The sequence below is a fragment of the Schistocerca serialis genome, chromosome 9 (genome assembly GCF_023864345.2).
Source record: "Schistocerca serialis cubense isolate TAMUIC-IGC-003099 chromosome 9, iqSchSeri2.2, whole genome shotgun sequence".
Classification (NCBI taxonomy): Eukaryota; Metazoa; Arthropoda; class Insecta; order Orthoptera; family Acrididae; genus Schistocerca; species Schistocerca serialis.
In genome coordinates, this window is record NC_064646.1 from 42,693,852 (window position 1) to 42,705,137 (window position 11,286).

The 11,286-nt window shown below is 45.1% G+C and overlaps 1 non-coding gene across 1 annotated transcript; it reads right to left on the reverse strand.

Moving 5' to 3' along the window:
• Positions 1-10,775: 10,775 nt before the first annotated feature.
• Positions 10,776-10,850, reverse strand: Trnas-cga (transfer RNA serine (anticodon CGA)). Its single transcript has one exon. It is a non-coding gene; the product is annotated as a tRNA-Ser (tRNA).
• Positions 10,851-11,286: the final 436 nt, after the last annotated feature.

Consider the following 11,286-nt stretch of genomic DNA (forward strand, 5'->3'; position numbering starts at 1 on the left):
GTTAGGGGAAACTGACAGTCAAAAGATATAAGAGCAGTGTACACTGAAACATCCAGTTCACTATCGAGAAAGAGAAAGAAGGAAGGCTGCAATTTTTAGATACCTTGGTACAGTGAAAGTCGGCTGACGTCTCGTACAATCAGTGCATTGCAACCCAACCCATTAAATCATACTGCCCTAAGTTTTCACCATCCATTTCAAATACACTAATACACTGAACAAAAACTGTTTCTGGCGTTGCCCACTTGTATTCCGAAATTAGTCATCTGAAGTACTTGTTACGAAAGAACAGCTATGGGTTATGTGATATGAAGTCAGAGTTCTCCAAGAACAGGAAACGTGACAATGTTGAGCATTCACCTTACGAGCCACCAATTGCATTCCTTCCTTTCTGTGGTGCTACATCCAGCAAAATAGGCAGAGTCCTGGGAGGACGAGGTGTAAGATCTATTATCCGACCTCCTAAGGAGGTAAAGCGGATGCTACACCCCCTCAAGGACAGTCTCGGGCTCAGGATGCCCAGTATTTATAACGTCCCTGGTGAATGCAGAAGAAATAATATCGGTCAATCTATCTGTACTGTATCCGAACACTGTGCAGAATATCAACGACAAAATAGAGTTTTACAAAACAAAAGTTTTGTCCCAGGCTCCTACGTACTAGGATTCTGTGGTTGAAGAGGCTGCGCAAATAAGAATGTGCAAGAGGAATTTCAATAATGACAGCAGGTATAATCTTAGCGGTGCATGGAAGCGAGCTCTCGACGCAGAGAAGAGTCAGAGATATTCTTTGCAATGTTTACACTATGACAGGAACAGTGGCACCACCAGCGCAAACGTGACAACATCTGCGACAGCATGACGTAACTACCAACCAATCACAAGCCGTCTACAATTTGTATAAGGCCACCAGAGAAGCACTTTTGATAGTCAGTTGCTGTTGATGAAGACGATGGAAGTAATCGTCGAAAGCTCGAGGTTTTACCCTGAATTGACAGGCAAGAAATCCGAGAATAAAACACCAGAGATATTGAATTTAAATGATGAAAAGGGAAAAATATAAAAATGTAGCAATAATAGCAGGCGAGAAAAATGAGTTGACAGGAAGTGCAAAATGGCAAAGCAGGAATGACTAGATGACAAATGTAAGAATTTAGAAGAATATTTTCGAAGGGGAAAGATAGATAGCATTTACAAGGAAAATTAAAGAGGTCTTTGGAGAAAAGAAAAGCAGTAGTATAAATATCAAGAGCTCAAGTGGAAAACCAGTCCTAAGTAAAGAAGGGGTAGCTGAAAGGTGAAAGTAGTATATATGGAGGGTCTATAGAAGGGAGATGAACTAATATCAAGAGCTCAAGTGGAAAACCAGTCCTAAGTAAAGAAGGGGTAGCTGAAAGGTGAAAGTAGTATATATGGAGGGTCTATAGAAGGGAGATGAACTTGAGGGCAATATTAAGGAACTCAGAGGAAGTAGATGAATATGAGATGGATCATACGATACTGCAACAAGAATATGACAGACTAATCAAAGACGTAAGTTGAAACAAGACACCGCGATAATACGACATTCCGTCGGAACTACTGATAGCCTTGGGAGAGCCAACCATGCGAAAACTCTGGAATGTGGTGTGCAAGATGTATGAGACAGGCGAAGTACCCTCAGACCTCAAGTAGAATGTAATAATTCCAATTCCAAAGAGAGCAGGTGCTGACAGATGTGAACATTAACGGGCTATCAGTTTAATAAGTCAATACCAACACAAATTCTTTACAGAAGAAACGTAAAACTGGTAGAAGCAAACCCTGAAGAGATCATTTTGGATTATGAAGAAAGTAGGAAAACGTGAGGCAGTACTGACTCTATGACTTATCTTCGAAGACAGGCAAACCAACATTTACAGCATTTGTAGAATTAGAGAAAGCTTTTGACAATGTTGACTGGAATACCCTCTTTCACATTCCGAAGGTCGAGGAGCAAAATACAGGGAGTGACAGGCAATTTCTAATTTGTACAGAAACCATATGGGAGTAACAAGAGTCAAATGGGCACGAAAGGGAAGCAGTGGTTGGGAAGGGAGTGAGACAGTGTTGCAGTCTACCCCTGATGTTATTCAATCTGTATGTTGAGTAAGGAGCAAAGGAAACAAAAGAAAAATCTGGAGTACGAATCAAAATCCAGGGAGAAGAAATAAAAAGCTTGAGATTTGCTGATGACATTGTAATTCTGTCATAGACAGTAAAGAACTTGGAAGAGCAGTTGAAACGAATGGACAGATTCTTGAAAGGTGGATGTTCGATGAAAATCATCAAAATCAAAACGAGGATTATGGCATGTAATCGAATTAAATGAGGTGCTGATGATAGAATTAGATAAGGACACGAGACACTTAACGTAGTAAATGAGTTTTGCTATTCGGGGAGCAAAATAAATGATGGTGGTCTAACTAGAGAGGATATTAAATGTAGACTGGCTCTGACAAGGAAAGCATTTCTGAAGAAGAAAAATTTGTTGACATTCAGTATAGATTTTGCTGTCAGGAAGCCCTTTCTGAGAGTATTTTTATGGAGTGTAGCCATGTATGGAAGTGAAACACGGACGGTAAACAGTTTAGACAGGAAGAGAACAGAAGCTTTTGAAATGTGGTGCTACAGAAGAATGCTGAAGATCAGATGGGTCGATCAGGTAACTAATGAGGAGGTACTGAATAGAGTTGGGGAGAAGAGGAGTTTGTGGCAGAACTTGACTAGAAAAAGGGATCAGTTGGTAGGACACATTCTGAGCCATCAAGGGATCACCAATTTAGTACTGGAGAGCAGGGTGGAGGGTAAAAATCGTAGAGGGAGACCAAGAGATGAATACAGTAAGCAGATTCAGAAGGATGTAGGTTGCAGTAGGTACTGGGAGATGAAGAAGCTTGCACAGGATAGAGTAGCATGGAGAGCTGCATCAAACCAGTCTCTGGACTGAACACCACAATGACAGTGGGGACTTCTGAATAAACCGCAACAGCGGCGGGCAGCCTCGCAGAGAAGTCCACTGATTGGCAAACGGACCGTCAGGTTCCACCAGAGGACAGACAGCGAGGTGCTGCTGTGTGGTGAAGGGAGCAGCACCTTGCGGACTTAGCACATAATGCCACAGATTAAAATGCACTGTCTGTTTGGTTAAAATCGCTTAAACTACGAGCTGTGTAAGTTATTTAGATCCTGATAAAGATACTTTCTGACCTGAATATCTAGAACGAATACGTCTAGTTTTCATCTTGATACGCACTGCTACAATGGCTTGCCGGTGGGATCCTTGCCAATTGCAGCCAATATTGAAAAACGTAAAATTCGTACTCTTATCTGTTGCGTACTCTTTATCGGACTCCCGTAACATAAAAAAGGAGATTGTAGGTGTAGGCGGAATCAAGAACTGGAACACTAGAATGGAAAGCTAGGAAGGGTGGTAGACGTTAAAAAGAAAAGTAAGAATTAGGGGGACAGGGCAAGTTAAACAATGCCAAAAGCAACGGTAGCGATGGAGGTATACCGGGAAAAAGCACAAGGAAAAGGAAAATGGCAAGGCCGACAAAACGATGATGCTGTAGTATACAGAGAAGTTGCAGCATTAGAAAATTGCAGCGAAATGCAGGAAGATCTGCAGCGAATAGGCACTTGGTGCAGGGAGTGGCAACTGACCCTTAACATAGACAAATGTAATGTACTGCGAATACATAGAAAGAAGGATCCTTTATTGTATGATTATATGATAGCGGAACAAACACTGGTAGCAGTTACTTATGTAAAATATCTTGGAGTATGCGTGCGGAACGATTTGAAGTAGAATGATCATATAAAATTAATTGTTGGTAAGGCAGGTGCCAGGTTGAGGTACATTGGGAGATCCTTAGAAAATGTAGTCCATCAACAAAGGAGGTGGCTTACAAAACACTCGTTCGACCTATACTTGAGTATTGCTCATGAGTGTGGGATCCGTGCCAGATCGGGTTGACAGAGGAGATAGAGAAGATCCAAAGAAGAGCGGCGCGTTTCGTCACAGGGTTATTTGGTAGGCGTGATAGCGTTACGGAGATGTTTAACAAACTCGAGTGGCAGACTCTGAAAATAAGGGGCTCTGCATCGCGGTGTAGCTTGTTGTCCAGGTTTCGAGAGGGTGCGTTTCTGGATGAGGTATCGAATATATTGCTTCCCCCTACTTATACCTCCCGAGGAGATCACGAATGTAAAATTAGAGAGATTCGAGCGCGCATGGAGGCTTTCCGGCAGTCGTTCTTCCCGCGAACCATAGGCGAGTGGAAGAGGAAAGGGAGATAATGACAGTGGCACGTAAAGTGAATGGAGATGAGAAGACCAGGACTGGTGGCTGGGACTGGAGGAAGCTGGAGGCGAGGAACTGGAACCTGGAGACCGGAACCCCTGAAAGGCTGCAGCGGGAGGTAACAGCCTGCTGCGCGTGCGTGAATCCACTTCGATCGTCTGAGCTATCGCCTCCCATTGCCGCTGTGGTGAAGACGTCGCCGCGGCTCACCTTCTTGCTCCTGCGTGTCTGCATTTCCTGTCGCTGGATTCGCGAACGCCTTGCCGGCTCTTCTCATCCATCCGACACGCCTTGACCAGGAAGCTGATACGGTGAACGCGATAACAACGTCGCGAGCCTTAGTCGTAATCCCCGTCATATCAGACGGATACCTGCAGCGCTGATAACTTCGCAAGCTGGCGAAATATTTTCCGCTCTGAATCGCAATGTCAGAGTAACTGAATGATCAGACGAAAATCCTCTTCGATAGTATCCTGTCAATCAGCATCCGTAGACAGAAAACAGACGTTGTCTTCCAAGTACCCGTAAACTGCTGCCTTCTCCAGAATTGCTACATCGCTACAACGGTTTGAGAAACGTTCCACTAGTCAACATCAGGGATGAGTATTTAGCTGTTGATACGCGTCTGTATCCAGATGAGGACCTCTTCTACTACCGGTTGGAGCAGAAATAACTACTCTTTCTATTTCGGTAGCCCCTACCCATACACGAAGGAATAAATTATCGACAATGTTTTACCAGTGCAAAGCATACGAACATTTGCATACATACAGCTCGTAACTTGAGTGTTTGAACTACACTCTCCTTGCGAGACCCTTCTCCGGAATCAATACGGCTGATCCCGGCGGAGGTTCGAGTCCTCCCTCGGGCATGGGTGTGTGTGTTCGTCCTTAGGATGATTTAGGTTAAGTAGTGTGTAAACTTAGGGAATGATGACCTTAGCAGCTAAGTCGCATAAGATTTCCCACACATTTGAACATTTTGAAATCAATACTGTCACCAGATAATACTTGTACTCTTAGACTCAACTGCTTGATAACAGCAGTACAGAGCACGATCTCCGGTCTGTGTCTGAAACAAGTGAAGAACAGGAGCTACGACGACGTGCACCATCTGATCAGATGTGCCAGGACGCCCACCAGTGGGCATCAACGTCAGGTGTGCCCATGCTCCACCTCTATGAGCGATCTAACACTACTGGGTTTACTTTCAGTGAAGTGCCTGGACCTCTGTACAGGAATGGCAGCCCGTTCCCCCTCAAGAACCCCAAATCACAGAAGACAGTGCAGTTGGACTCTGGGGTCTGGGGCGAAGCAGATGTCCTGACTCACCCCAAAGGTGATGCACTCGGGGCAGGCCGGCACTCGGGGCAGCCCGGTCCACTTGAGGAACGTTACCGTCCGCACACCATTGCCTCAAAATGTTCAAATGTGTGTGAAATCTTATGGGACTTAACTGCTAAGGCCATCAGTCCCTAACCTTACACACTACTTATCCTAAACTATCCTAAAGACAAACACACACCCCTATGCCGGAGGGAGGACTCGAACCTCCGCCGCGACCAGCCGTACAGTCCATGACTGCAGCGCCCCAGACCGCTCGGCTGATCCCGCGCGGCACCACTGCCTCACAGACGCTACTTTGCGACACGGTAAACTGTCATGTCGACACAACCATCGTCTCTGAACGCTTCCGCTACTGTACGTAGTATAGAAGGCTGTAAAATGTGTTCATTTCCTTTCGCATTTACTGTTTTCTTAACGGAAACAGGACCACACCACAACCACGAAAAACACCCCCGACACCGTAACACCACCCCCACCACACTACACTGTCGGCAGTACACGCGGTGGCAGGCGGCGTCCTCCAGACATTCGCCAAACCCACACCCTTCCATCGGGCTGCCACAGGGTGCAGCGCCATTCATCTCTCAAAGTCACTCGTTTCCAGACATCCACTGCCCAGTGGCGTCATTTTGTACTGACTACGGAAATGTCTGGCTTATGAGGAGCTACTCAGCCTTCCTGCTGTGTTCTTTTAAACTCCCTGCGCTCGCTGGAACATCTGGTACCACTTTGGAACTCACGAGCTGATTTCGCGCTATTTTTTCGACCACCTTGTGCCATTCCCAGGGGTCCTTGTCAATCGGTCCACGAAACGTGCCTGGTCTCGGTTCAACTACGGTCGTTCATTCGCGTTGCTGTTTCACAGTCACACTAATGGTCGAGGTGGGCAGCTTCACAAGGGTTGTAATGAGTCTGATGGATTTGTTACTCAGGTGCCGTCTAATGACCAGTCCACGGTGGAAGTCACTGATTTCTCCTGGCCGACCCATTCTGCTGTCGCTGCTCCTCTACAGACACTCCTGGTCTCCTTTTATACTGGCGGGCCAACTTCTCGTAAAATCTTGTGCTCAATTCCATATTACTCAGGGGTTCCGGACACTTTAGACGAGAGAGTGCATTTCAAGCCAGGGGTGGTTCTGTGCTGTTCTGCGGTGTTTTCCGTACCACGATCTGGGCGCACTCATTCACGTTGAACCACGGTGTTCATTTACATATTCTTGCTGACCAAGCGTTGTCCTCTCTCCTATACCAACTCGATAAACATGCAGTTAACATTCCCCTCTTCCGAGCTGACAACAGGTGCAATCGTAGCGAGCATGCGCACGCTTATGGTTTGACAAACGCTAAGGCACTCTACAGCGATTCCAGTGGCCCGCTTAATCACCTGTTCTTAAACCCATAGAAAATGTCTGTTACTGTTTGGAAGAGCTATCAACATCCCTGAAATCTGGTGCGGCTACGAGATCTGGTCATCGATCGTCGAATTGCGGACATTACTCGGAATTAGCGTCACATCTACTGGAGGTGGATATTTTTTTCTCTATGTTTATCGTAACGTGGGGCGCAAAGCTTTGTCTGTGGGTCGAAATGTCACCATGTCGTGATAACTTCTGAAACGATCTTGCGAACAGACACTCTTGGCGAAACGAAGAGAATGCACAAGTAACGAGACAGAACACACCTATTAGAAGAACCGATTCCAGTAAACGAGGTAGCCCAGGCGAAAGGTTACAAAAAGAGTGTATTACACCAAAACCATCTCCAAATAGGCCATCAATTGTGGCGTCTGCAGTGGCGAAGAAGGAATTTAAAAGTAACTAGGTAGACAGGAGACAGCAGAAACGATGTCGTATCACAGTCGACGAAACGAGACTATGCACGATAGGGAAAACAACTCGACAATGAGATCTGGGAAGTGCAGGGGTGTCGAAGCGAGCAAAACGTTTCAATCATAGCCTGGAGAAATGCACCGTTTTGGATCTACTACTTCTACACGACAGCAACTACACACAAATTTACAGTAAATTAGTCTCGGCGCTTGTGGCAGTGCGGCTTTGTGTGACAAGTACTTAGTTCACATTTCTACAGGGTGCTTCAGTAAGTCACTACTCAAACGCTTATTTACCATATCCTTCGTCAATGTCATTTAATACTTGTATATTCCCTTGTAAAAGATGCTGAAATTGTCCTCCATTTCCCAGTAGACATATATCGATTCGACGTCCCGTGTTTGAACGTGCTGTACTTCCGCTACAGTAGCCATAATCCTTCACTGTCCAAGATAGCAATCCAATAACATTACAATCCACTAGATGCAAGCAATTACGGATCGCGTGTCTCCAGTTTGGACACGTCAAGTAGTAACGGTAATTCAGAGTACACAATGAGAATCAGGCACCCAACATCTACACCTACGTCTACATCCGTAATCTCCAAATCACACTTATGTGCATGGCAGAGGGTTCATCAAACCTCCTTCACAATAATTCTCTATTATTCCAATCTCGAACAGCGCGCGCAGAAAACAAACACCTGTATCTTTCCCTAGGAGCTCTGATTTCCCTCATTTTATTATGATGATCGTTTACCCCTATGTAGATTGGCGTCAATAAAATATTTTCGCAGTCGGAGGACAAAGTTGGTGATTGAAATTTCATGAGAAGATTCCGCCGCAACGAGAAACGCCTTTGTTTTAATGATGTCCATCCCAAATCCTGTATCATTTCAGTGACTCTCTCTCCCCTATTTCGAGATAATACAAAAAGTGCTGACCTTTTTGAACTTTTTCGATGTACTCCGTCAGTCCTATCTGGTAAGGATCCCACACCGCGCTGCAGTACTCCAAAAGAGGACGGACAAGTTTAATGTAGACAGGCTCTTTAGTAGATCTCTTAGATTTTCTAAGTGTCCTGCCAATAAAACGCAATCTTTGGTTAGCCTTCCCCCACATTTTCTATGTGTCCTCCCAATTTCAGTTGCTCGTAATTGTAATTCCTAGGTGTTTACTTGAATTTACGGCCTTTAGATCTGACTGATTTATCGCGTAATCGAAGTTTAACAGATTCCTTTTAGCACTCACGTGGATGACCTCACACTTTTCGTTATTTAGGGTCGATTGCCAATTTTCGCACCATTCAGATATCTTTTCTAAATCGTTTTGCACATTTGTTTTCATCTTCTGATGACTATATTAGTTGATAAGCGACAGCATCATCTGCAAACAACCTAAGACGGCTGCTCAGATTGTCTCCCAAATCGTTTATATAGATAAGGAGCAGCAAAGGGCCTATAACACTACCTTGGGGAACGCCAGAAATCACTTCTGTTTTATTCGATGACTTTCCGTCGATTAGTACGAACTGTGGCCTCTCTGACAGGAAATCACAGATGCAGTCGCGTAACTGAGACGATATTCCATAAGCACACAATTTCATTACAAGCCGCTTGTGTGGTACGGGCCGGCCGCTGTGACCGAGCGGTTCTAGGCGCTTCAGTCCGGAACCGCGCTGCTGCTACGGTCGCAGGTTCGAATCCTGCCTCGGGCATGGATGTTTGTGATGTCCTTAGGTTAGTTAGGTTTAAGTAGTTCTAAGTGTAGGGGACTGATGACCTCAGATGTTAAGTCCCATAGTGCTTAGAGCCATTTTTTGTGTGGTACGGTGTAAAAAGCCTTCTGGAAATCTAGAAATGAAGCAATGTAAAATCCCTTTTCCATAGGACTTAACTGTTCGTGCGAGTAAAGAGGTAGTTGGGTTACGCAAGAACGGTGTTTTCTAAATCCATGTTGACTGTGTGTCAACAGAATGTTCCCTTCGAGACAATACATAATGTTCGAATACATTATATGTTCCAAAATCTTGCTCCATATCGACGTTAATGATATGGGCTTGCAATCCAGTGGATTACTCACATTGCCTTTCTTGAATATTGGTGTGCACTATGCAGCTTTCCAGTCTTTGGGTACGGATCTTTCATTGAGTGAGCGGTTGTGTGTGATTGTTAAGTATGGAGCTGTTGCATCAGCTTACTCTGAAAGGAACCTAACTGGTATAAAATCTGGACCGAAATACTTGCTTTTATTACGTGATTTTAGTTGCTTCACTTCTCCGAGGATATATACTTCTAAGTTATTGATATTACCAGCTGTCGAATTCTCTGGTGAAGGAATTTCGGAAGGCTATGTTTAGTAATTCTGCGTTAACAGCACTGTCATAGATACTGTTTCCATTGCTATCGCACAGAGAAGGCATTGATTGTATCTTGCAGGTAGCATACTTCACATAAGAGCCGGCCGAAGTGGCCGTGCGGTTAAAGGCGCTGCAGTCTGAAACCGCAAGACCGCTCCGGTCGCAGGTTCGAATCCTGCCTCGGGCATGGATGTTTGTGATGTCCTTAGGTTAGTTAGGTTTAACTAGTTCTAAGTTCTAGGGGACTAATGACCTCAGCAGTTGAGTCCCATAGTGCTCAGAGCCATTTTGAACTTCACATAAGACGAAAGTCTCTTTTGTTATTCTGCCAGGTTTCGGGACAAAGTTTCGTTGTGAAACTATAATCTAGCATAAGCAACTATTATACTCAAAATATAAATCAAAACCAGGTCACAAATACACCAGCTTGTAACCCATAAATTTACATACCAGTTATACCCAACTCATGATGACCGGTCGTAATGGCACCACTTGACATTAATTGACAACAGACAGTTAAACTGCGATTGCTGCTTACATTTCCCTGCAACTAACCTCGGAAAGTGAAGTCAATGGTAACTAGCGGCCGCTTTACCGCTGTCGTTTGTGTTCTACTTTTTTTTTAAATTATTTAAAGAAGAAAAGGTAACAGAGTTACATAAAATTACAATGTCATCGTTAAATACTAAAATGCGTTCAGTAATTATGTTATACAGAGAAGGAAGTGTCCACACTTAGATGGGGAAAATTGAAATACTTATAACATTAGCCGGCCGCTGTGGCCGAGCGGTCCTAGGCGCTCCAGTCCGGAACCACGCTGCTGCTACGGTCGCATGTTCGAATCCTGCCTGGGGCATGGCTGTGTGTGATGTTCTTAGGTTAAGTCAGGTTTAAGTAACTTCCTGGCAGATTAAAACTGTGCGCCGGACCGAGACTCGAACTCGGGACCTTTGCCTTTCGCGGGCAAGTGCTCTACCAACTGAGCTACCCAAGCACCACTCACGCCCGGTACTCACAGCTTTACTTCCGCCAGTACCTCGTCTCCTACCTTCCAAACTTTACAGAAGCTCTCCTGCGAACCCAGCAGAACTAGCACTCCTGAAAGAAAGGATATTGCCTTGGAGATGTTTCCAGAATGAGATTTTCACTCTGCAGCGGACTGTGCGCTGATATGAAACTTCCTGGCAGATTAAAACTGTGTGTCGGACCGAGACTCGAACTCGGGACCTTTGCCTTTCGCGGGCAAGTGCTCTACCAACTGAGCTACCCAAGCACGACTCACTGGCAGAAGTAAAGCTGTGAGGACGAAGCATGAGTCGTGCTTGGGTAGTTCAGTTGGTAGAGCACTTGCCCGCGAAAGGCAAAGGTCCCGAGTTCGAGTCTCGGTCCGGCACACAGATTTAATCTGCCAGGAAGTTTCATGTCAGCGC